Consider the following 9,948-nt stretch of genomic DNA (forward strand, 5'->3'; position numbering starts at 1 on the left):
TTTATACCTAAAACAGTTTGTCTTGTGCTGATTGCAGCCTCTCTCCATTAGCCAATAAAGTTGCTCCACCATTTAACTCTTCCTCTGAATGTTCTGATGTCACAGTTCTCTCTTTTATGCTGTGTGTTTGTTAATAAGGTATATTAGATATAGTTACTTTTAATCATCTTTTCCTTGAAACTTTATACTTGAAGTTGTTAATATACCGTTGTTCTAAGTAATTGGAATTAACTAAATCTGACTATGTATTTTTACCTTACCTAGTGTGTTATATACTCTTGTGTGTGTTCATGTGTTACTTTGCGTCTTTTTCATTCTGCTTGAACTTCTCTAGTATTCTTTGCAAGGCAGGTCTTGTGGTAATGGACTCCCTCAGCTTTTCTTTAAGAACGCCTTTACTTTCCCATCATATTTGAAGGATAAGTTTGGTGAATAGAGTTTTCCTGGTTGGCAATTTTTATTGCTCTGCCTTCTGAGTATTTCATTTTACTGTCTCCTGGCATGTAGTTTTCTTCTGAGAAATCTACTAATATCTTTGTGGGGTTTCCTGTGTCAGTTACAGTCATCCCTTTAAGTAAATCAGACATTCCTATTTTAGATAGGAAAATTTAATCAGTATTTTGTAACAACAGTAAGGAAAATTGTCATGGTCTGGGCCCCGGTTGGAAAAGAATTTCCTGACATGAGACAGAGTGAGAGGGAAATGAAGTTTATTAGAGTGGGTGACACCATTAGAGCTGTGGGCCAGCTCAAGAGAGAACCATCGTTGAACAGGGGTCCTTAGTCCAATTTTATACCCAGGGTAGAGGGAGCAGGATAGGGGTCTTGCCGGTCATTTGCTGATTGGAAGAGGCACATCTCCTGGGGGGAAGGGGGAGGGCGGAGAGTAAGGCAAAGACCTTCTCCCTATGGGGTAGGTGGGGAGACAGGTTATATTGCTCAGGAGGACCTGAAATCTGTTAATAGTTACAACATGGGGGAGGGAAGGATGAGAAGGGTCTGGTTTTCCATTCCTGCATTCCGTTCCCCCTTGGTTTTATCTGCTCTTTGGTCCTTGGGTCACTACTTTCATCCCTCTCTTTATTTTTAGGGCCAATTCTTTGGCCCCTTTTGATACCCTGCTCACGTCTAACTATCTAACTATTTCCCTTCTCAGGCATTTGGGAAGCCAGTCTCAGGGGAAAAGGGGCGATGACCACTCTGACTTCTTCAGGCTGTACAGGGGTGTTGTGCCTTTATGGAGGGAGATGAGAGTCCATGGAATGATAAGGCGGCTTGTTTCAGCATTGTCTGGGTGTTGGCCAGGAATATTCTTGTCAAACTATCACTTGGAGATTTGTTGTATTCTAGAATAAACACATTTAACAAAAAGTTAAAAATACATGGCCCAAAGATTAAGAGAAGTAGAAAATCTCCCGAGGAGCTAGCCAGGAGAACCAGGACTAGACATTGGTTCGTGACATTAGTGTTTCTCTAGGTATAAGAAGATGCAAGAATTTGGGCTCATAAAAATTTTTACCTGAAAGTATCTGACTCTCCGAAGGCCAGTTCTTCTGGGTTTTTCCCAGAGCACAGAGTGCCTTATTTCTTATCTCCATCCTGAACTCCTTTCAAGGGGGGTTGAAGGTCAGCAGCTTGCAGTGGTCATGATGAAATCTTTGTAGAGACAGCAGGTAAGTGCCAACTTCCAGTCAACATGGTCTCTTCACAGCCACATATTTGACCATGCTTTGGGGGCATTTCATGGCCTTTGTGTGCCAGGTCTAATGAAGATTCCATTGACAGGCCACTCTGTGCTGTTACTAGACCAGACCTTGCAAGTAGCAAGTCTCTGGACCATACCTGTCTCACTAGACTCTTGGCCCAGGAGAATATTCCCTCTTGTTGCTTCTTCCCACATCTAGAATTACATTATTACAGTCATTGATCTCATATGGAACTGCATGTCAGCATTTTATCACAGGTCATTCACACATTTAGTAATATAAGAAACAATCTTCTGAAACAAGCAACATGGAAAATAATACAGCTAGCCATATTAGTAAGGTCACAAGCCAGAATTTAAGTCAAGAAATTTCATTAGGTAGAGCCCAGTATACCCCAGGTCATCTGACATTGTTAAATGATTATAGTCAGGTGTCAATCTTCTGGTTGTACATCGTGGAGGATCTGACCTTTATCCAAAGATTAGTTACTGAGATAAGCTTTCAAAACAAAGTTAGAGTGTCCTTTTTAATAACTTAATTAATTAAATCTTTTAGCAATATAACATAACAACAAAGAACTATCTCAGAAGTGAGTCGTAGTAAACACAGACCTTAACTAACAAAACTAGAACTTAATATTAAGTGAAACATAATTTTTTTTTTTTTTTTGTCATTGTGAGGGCATTAACCCTGTAGCCAGGGAAGGCGTTAACCCATTAAATAAAAATGAGGTTTGTCAGGGAGCCAGGAAAAACCAAGCGGCTGCCTTGGATTTCCCATAGCCCTGACTCTTTGATTTACAGCTACTGTTCCCGCATTTTTAATTCCCCATTTTAGGAGTAGATTGTTGTCATGTTTTAAGGACATCAGAATAGCAAAAGTCTAACAGTGAGGGGTTATTTTTATGTGGAAGCAGAATGAGCTTTTACATGCTCCATAATCTTAAATAATGCTTATTTACTTTACCAAAGTAACAAAAGATTTTTAAAAAATATATAAATCACTTATAGGCAAAGAAATTCATAATCTGTTTTTGAAAACCTCATTCTAAGAAAACTTATCATGTGGGTATGAGAGGTCAAGTAGGGGTCATCTAGGAAACCTGATGGAGAGAGAGGGGGCCAGGAGACAGGGAGGCAACAGGAAGACATGCGGCATGAGTCCCTGAAATCCAGATTCCGACTGAGGGCCATGGAGGGCTGGACATAAGGAAATTGGGAGTTCTCTCACTGCTTTTGGCCACAGCTAGTGTGCCTTTCAGAGGCCATTTTTGGGGGTCCCCCATGGCCCAGGAGCACCGCAGCGGCGACAGCACAGGAGTTTGGCCGAGAGGACCTACCCCACATCCAAGGTAAGGAGCAGCGGCTGTGCTTTGCTGGAGCAGCCATGAAGAGATACCCCAAGTCCAAGGTAAGAGAAACCCAAGTAAGACAGTAGGCTCTGAGAGAGGGCATCAGAGGCCAGACAGACTGAAACCACAATCACAGACAACTAGCCAATCTGGTCACATGGACCACAGCCTCATCTAACTCAATGAAACTAAGCCATGCCGTGTGGGGCCACCCAAGACGGACGGGTCATGGTGGAGAGGTCGGACAGAATGTGGTCCACTGGAGAAGGAATGGCAAACCACTTTAGTATTCTTGCCTTGAGAACCCCATAAACAGTATGAAAAGGCAAAAAGAAGACGTTAAAGATGAGCTCCCCACGTTGGTAGGTGCCCGATATGCTACTGGAGATCAGTGGAGAAATAACTCCAGAAAGAATGAAGGGATGGAGCCAAAGCAAAAACAACACCCAGTTGTGGATGGGGCCAGTCATAGAAGCAAGGTTTGATGCTGTAAAGAGCAATATTGCATAGGAACCTGGAATGTTAGGTCCATAAATCAAGGCAAATTGGAAGTGGTCAAAGAGGAGACGGTAAGAGTGAACATAGAGTTGGACTATAAAGAAAGCTGAGCACTGAAGAATTGATGCTTTTGAACTGTGGTGTTGGAGAAGACTCTTGAGAGTCCTTTGAACTGCAAGGAGATCCAACCAGTCCATCCTAAAGGAGATCAGGCCTGGGTGTTCATTGGAAGGACTGATGTTGAAGCTGAAACGCCAATACTTTGGCACCTGATGGGAAGAGCTGACTCATTTGAAAAGACCCTGATGCTGGGAAAGGTTGAAGGCAGGAGGAGAAGGGGACAACAGAAGATGAGATGGTTGGATGGCATCACCAACTCGATGGGCATGAGTGTGAGCAAGCTCCAGGAATTGGTGATGGACACGGAGACCTGGTGTGCTGCGGTTCATGGGGTCATAAAGAGTTGGATACGACTGAGTGACTGAACTGAACTGAGTTTGTATTGGGGCCAGGCCTTTTGCAGGGCTAAATTTTCCAGGTTCTGAGAATGTAGCCAAGGGGTGAGTCTGAGAGAGGCTCCCGGGATGTACCAGAGCCCACTCTTAGCCTCCCTGCCATGGGGTATTGAGAGTCACCGGCTGACAGAATGGTGTCCCTTTTGTCCCAGTGATCTCCCCGTGCGATTAATGCACGAAAATGGCCGACCGACCCAACAGTCGCACCCCACAGTGAGAGGTGACCCCTGAGAACCGTGCAGCTAGGGCACCGTGTGACCCGGGCAGAGACAGACAGATTCCATACTTTGCACAAGTGCACGGGGAACATTCTCCAAAATTGACCATATGTTAGGCCAGAAAATAAGTCTACCATAAATAGACTCAAATCATACACAGGAACTTTTTTCCTGTCACAATGCAATGAAACTAAAAATTAGTAGTAGAAGGAAAAGTGGGAAAATCCACAAGTATGTGAAGATTAAATACACTCTTAAATAACCAGTAGGCAAATAATAATAATAAAAAAGAACTTAGAAAATACCTGGAGACAAATGAAAATATAAACAGAACATACCAAAATGTATGGGTTCTGCAAAAACATCACCAACAATGAAATGTAAAGCTGTTAATGCATACATTAAAAAGAAAGTTCAAATAAGCAACCTATCTTTACACCCAGGTAGAAAAGGGAGATCAAACCAAACTCAAAGCTAGAAGGAGGAATGAAAATACTAAAGATTAGCTCTCAGATAAATATACAGAAGAGGAAAACCAAGGAAATCAATTTTAAACAAAAGTTACCTCAAACAGGTTAACAAAAGCAACAGATCTTTAGCTATATTGACTAAAAAAAAAAGACAACTAAAATCAGTAACAAATGAGGAAACATAACTGCTGGTATGACAAAATAGAACAAGAAGGGAGTACTGTAACCTAGATGAAATTCTGTTATTTAAGCCTCAGTCTGTGGTATTTTATTCTGGCAACCCTAGCAAACTACCACAGCCTTATCCTCTTTCTTGCAAATAGAAGTTATGAAAATGGTGCCAAAACCCACATAGTTTATAAAGTATCTGAAAGGAGGAAAAGAGAAAAGGACAAGTTACCTAGGGTGTTGAGAAAAATTTTTTTCTTTGGTTCTTACCAAAGTTAAAATAAAAACATCAAAACCACCAGAAAAGACTAATGAATAGACATTTTAGAGTAGGCAAACAACAGCCGTGGCAAAACAAACTGGAAATTCATTCAGTTGGTAAAAATAGTAAAATAATATTGTAAAATAAAAACAGTAAAATGCATTTTATCCTTGGGAGGTTTTAAAAAATTCAATGTATTGAAAATTCCAAAGAGGTTATAATACAGGTACATGATTCAAGATACTGAAAATATACTTTGCTTTAATTTGTGCCTCCTATCGTTTAGCCTGTTTGTCCAGGGCCATCTGCCCTTCACAGGTAGTATTTTGTTTCTTATGGATCCTCCTAGAGTTCCTTATAAGCAAACACGAAAATATATTTCTCCTTCATTCCATGATTAAAAACACAAATAGTGGTATATTAAGCATGGTGTTTTGTTACATGCTGCTTTTATTTATTTGACAACACCTTGGAAACTGTCCTCTCTCAGGACATAATCTCCTGAACGGAAGTGCACTGAATGGATGATGTACTATTATAACACACTTGGCCCATCCACATTGGGATGAACACGGATATGCAATAATCTGTTTACATTACAAACAATGCTGCAATGTATAATTTTACCTGTGTTACTCTGCTGCTAGCAAAAGTGTAGGATATATTTCTAAAGGATTTGTAACCTGGAGTATTTGCAACTGAGAGAGCATTTGATAAGATGCTACCAGTAAGATCCTTCTGAGCCAGCAATGAGCCTTGCTCTTTAAACTGCAACTTCTCTATCACAGTAATCCTGCACCTGTGTTTAAAACTGCTTTCCAACGTGTTCTAACCTTCAGAAACCCCCTACAGTCTTCCCTTTCATCAGCACTGCCCTTTATTCTCAGTGTGGTTACAACCTCACTGGGTACATGCCTGTTGTCTCCACTCTTCTCTGGGCCCATCACTGCTCAACTCACTCCATTAGAGCTGGAGCCAGTGTGGCCAGATAACTCGAGTGTAGAGAAATGGGTCATGGATTTGAACCAGGGAGCCTGGTGCCCAGGAGAGAGGGAGGGCCCGTAAGGGATGTAACTGGGGAGAAGGAACGGTGTATTAGGTTTTTATTCAGGTGAAGATTCTACAGAGCCCAGACATGGGAGCAGGAGTCTTGGTTGGAGATAAATCCTTGGGAATTTGTATCCAAATATCACAGCTGAAATGGGAGCGGGGGGCTCCAAAGGGAAGAGCATGTGATGAGTCTGCTGTGAACCTGCTGTGAGTGCCGGGGAGAGACACATGGGGAAGGACACAGCAGAGAACCAGGAAGGCAGCAGCAAGCGTTCCGAAAGGAAGGAGAGCGTCCTGGCCATAGGACGTGTCACAGAAGCACATGCCGCAGAAGTGTGGGGGTAAATGGAAAGGGGGGTTAGAAGTCATTAATCAATCCTGGCAACTTGCTTCATGACCAGCTAAGGGCAGAATCAGACCATAGGATACAGAAAGAGAGATAAAAATTGGTAGGTAAAACCCATTCATGTTCAAGTTGAGATTTTGTTAAGATGCTGTTTTAAGGAACATAGAAATACAATCTCAGATGGGAATCCCAGGATCACAGGCTGCCAGCACTGAGCTAGGCCCTGACTCTTCCCCGCCCCCCGCCCTCCGCCCTCCGCCCTCCTCCCCTTCACCATGTATGCCTCACTCATGTCAACTGAGCCAACATGTGTTTCTACCCTCCAAGTTGGTGCCCATCTCAGGGCCTTTGTATTTGCTCTTCCCTCTGCCTAGAATGCCGTTGTCCTAGAGCTTAAAGTGGTTGCTGTTTTCTGCTCATCTGGTTGGCAGCTCAGATATTCACCTCTCGGATGAGCATTCTTGGACCACCCCATCTAATGCTGGTGCTTCCCCTTTACCATCCCATGTGATCCTGATTTTTTCCATCATTGTTGTTTAGTCACTAAGTCATGTCTGACTCTTGCGACCCCATGGACTGCAGCCTGCCAGGCTCCTCTATCCATGGGAGTTCCCAGGCAGGAATAGTGGAGTGGGTTGCCATTTCCTTCTCCAGGGGATCTTCCTAACTCAGAGATTGAACCCATGTCTCCTGCTTGGCAGGTGGATTCTTTACCACTGAGTCACCTGGAAAGCTCAGTTTTTTTCTTTATAATGCTAATCAAAACTTTCCCCCCAATTAAAGTTTTTATTTATAAGAGTCTGTGTACTCCAGAAAGTCACATGAGGTCAGGGTCCCTATCTATTCATTTATTAATGTGCCTCCAGTGATTACAATTCTCAGTTGATAAGTATTTATTGGGTAATGAATGCAAGAGCCTTAAAGTCACTTTAATTCAAATCCATGGATTAGAAATGAGAAGTGAGCTGCCAAGTGTCACACAGGTGGCCACCTCAAGCCAATCCAGAGATAGTGAACTGCACACTTACAGCAGAATGAACTGCTAGTGGCTGAAAAAGAAGATGGACACGGGGATTCAGGAAAAAAAAAATTATCCACAATATAACCTGTAGAAAATTTAGTGTGACTTATTAGACCAGCAGATCTTATTATGAAAAACAGGGGCAAAAACTGCCTCAGTGACTTGATAGTACCTGAAGGATTGAAATTCAGAGACTCCTAAGACCTACCCAGGATTTATTGGCATAATGTTCTTCTAGGGGGGAAAAAGCCATCTAAGTGTGTCTCCTGATATTTCCTTTTATTTTAACATGTTCATGAGCAAAACAAAGAATATGAAACAAAAGACAACTTGAAGCACGTGTGACTAGGCGATTTTAAACTATTGATTCAAAAGTATAATTTTCTCTTAAAATGTGATTTCTGCTTCTAAATACACAGTGTCTGGACTTCCTCACCTACTACTGGTAATTAGAAAGCTGAACAAAATACATGAAGTGAGCCTTGAGTCAAAATGCTTGGCCAGAGACAACCTGGAAACCAACCCATCACCGTAAATCCTGAGACTGCAAGTCAGGTGGCAGAGTCCCCTTGGGTTTCCTTTCAGTTTCAGTTCAGTTCAGTTGCACAGTCGTGTCCGACTCTTTGCGACCCCATGAACCACAGCACGGCAGGCCTCCCTGTCCATCACCAACTTACCCTGCTGCTATCCTCCTGGTTACCTCTTCCCAATCAAGTCTCTGGCTTTGTCAGCATTGTGAGCCCACTCTAGGGCCCTGGAAAGGGTTCCCTTCCTGCAACAATAAGAGGAACAGTGTCTAGACTTCCTCACCTACAATTGGGAATTAGAAAGTTGAACAAAATACATTAAACAACTGTTCTCACACCCTGAACAGCAGGCAGTGTTAGGGTTCCAGGGCTAGGTTCCTGGAGTGAAGCTGAACACACATGTCAACCTGACGACTCCGCAGCTCTCTGCCTTCAGGCAGTTTTCACGCTGCAACTACAGGGCAAGGGGCCCATAAACATTCCTGCTAAACTCTGAATTGAGAACACTGGTGAGTTGGGAGGCCTATCATCTGTGTGGCAGGGTATTAAAAAGGAGGGAGCTACTCAGAAAGTTTCGCAGTTGCCTGATGATCCCTTTAAGTCTTTATAGAATATCAATCTGAGGACACACAGGTCATTCCATAATGAATAAAAACACAAAAACATAAAACATTGGTCTCACAAGCAAAAAATATAACAATTCCTTCTACATTAATTTTTTTTTTCAAAATATGGCAATTAAATGAAGGTGAGCAGTACACACATAAATAAATGGATATGTTTCTAGAAAGCAATTTTTTCAAGATGTCAATAAACCTCTTGTCATTCCAATTATAGAATTCTACTAAAAAAGTGAAAAAGTAGTGTGGAAATATGTCTTTGCATACAAAAGGCATTCAAATAGCTGTAGTATCTTTCTTAAAAATTTTTTTTAATTGGTGGGAAATTGTTTTACCATTTTGTGTTGCTTTCCCTACAACAATGCAAATTAGCCATAATTATTTATATATATATATATTTGTGTATCACTTTGCTTCTTGAGCCACTCTCCCCTCCTTGAATAGCTTTAGTTTTAGGATGGAAAAGTTATAAGGAGCGCCCTATATTTAATGTCTAAATAGTAAGGAAATCGTTAACAATGTCACACATGTTCCTGACTCAATATTATGCCTCCATTATCATGTTTATGAAGATTTAAAAATACAGGTCAGTAAGTGCATTTAGCAGCTACTCTTTGCATTGCAAGGGATCAGCCACAACACTTGCATTAGGCTGCGACTAGGGGTCCGCGTAGGAGTGGTAGCAAAACAGGAAGGCACAGCCTGCTCAGAGCTTGTGAGGTAGGGAAGCTGGAGGCAGCCTGGACAGGAAGAGGGGTGCCCATGGGATTGCTTAGAGGAACGTATTCCCCGCGATTTGTTTCTAGTTGGGAAGGATACAGGAGAAAAGAGGCACTGGCCAAGACCAGACCTTGAGGACTCATGCTGCAGAGTGTAGGGGTCTGGACTTCCAGAATGGTTGCTCCAGGGCATGGGGCAGGCCCCGTGGGTTGTAGAGAGTTTCCTCTGCTTTTAAACCAATATTTAGACATAGTGAAACTCCTCTTTGGTCATCTTCAACTGAGCAGCTATTCTGTGGATAAACTTTATAATTACAGACAACGGTAATAATTACAGTAATGTAACAATAATAGTCATTTTCATTATTATATATTTCAGTACTCCAACAATTAAACCCACACATAACCGATGTACAAAAACCTAAGTTGTCTGGCCATCTGGTCGACCTGTCTGTGGTGACCATCCAGCTACAACCA

The 9,948-nt window shown here is 42.1% G+C and overlaps 1 long non-coding RNA gene across 1 annotated transcript; it reads right to left on the reverse strand.

Annotated features, from left to right (window-relative positions):
- Positions 1-590: 590 nt before the first annotated feature.
- On the reverse strand, positions 591-9,331 carry LOC122674858. Its single transcript, XR_006335066.1, has 3 exons — positions 8,283-9,331; positions 1,520-1,900; positions 591-1,346 (listed from the first exon to the last, which is right to left on the reverse strand). It is a non-coding gene; the product is annotated as an uncharacterized LOC122674858 (long non-coding RNA).
- Between the last annotated feature and the right edge of the window lie 617 nt (positions 9,332-9,948).

Source organism: Cervus elaphus, chromosome 18, assembly GCF_910594005.1.
Source record: "Cervus elaphus chromosome 18, mCerEla1.1, whole genome shotgun sequence".
NCBI classification, from domain to species: Eukaryota; Metazoa; Chordata; class Mammalia; order Artiodactyla; family Cervidae; genus Cervus; species Cervus elaphus.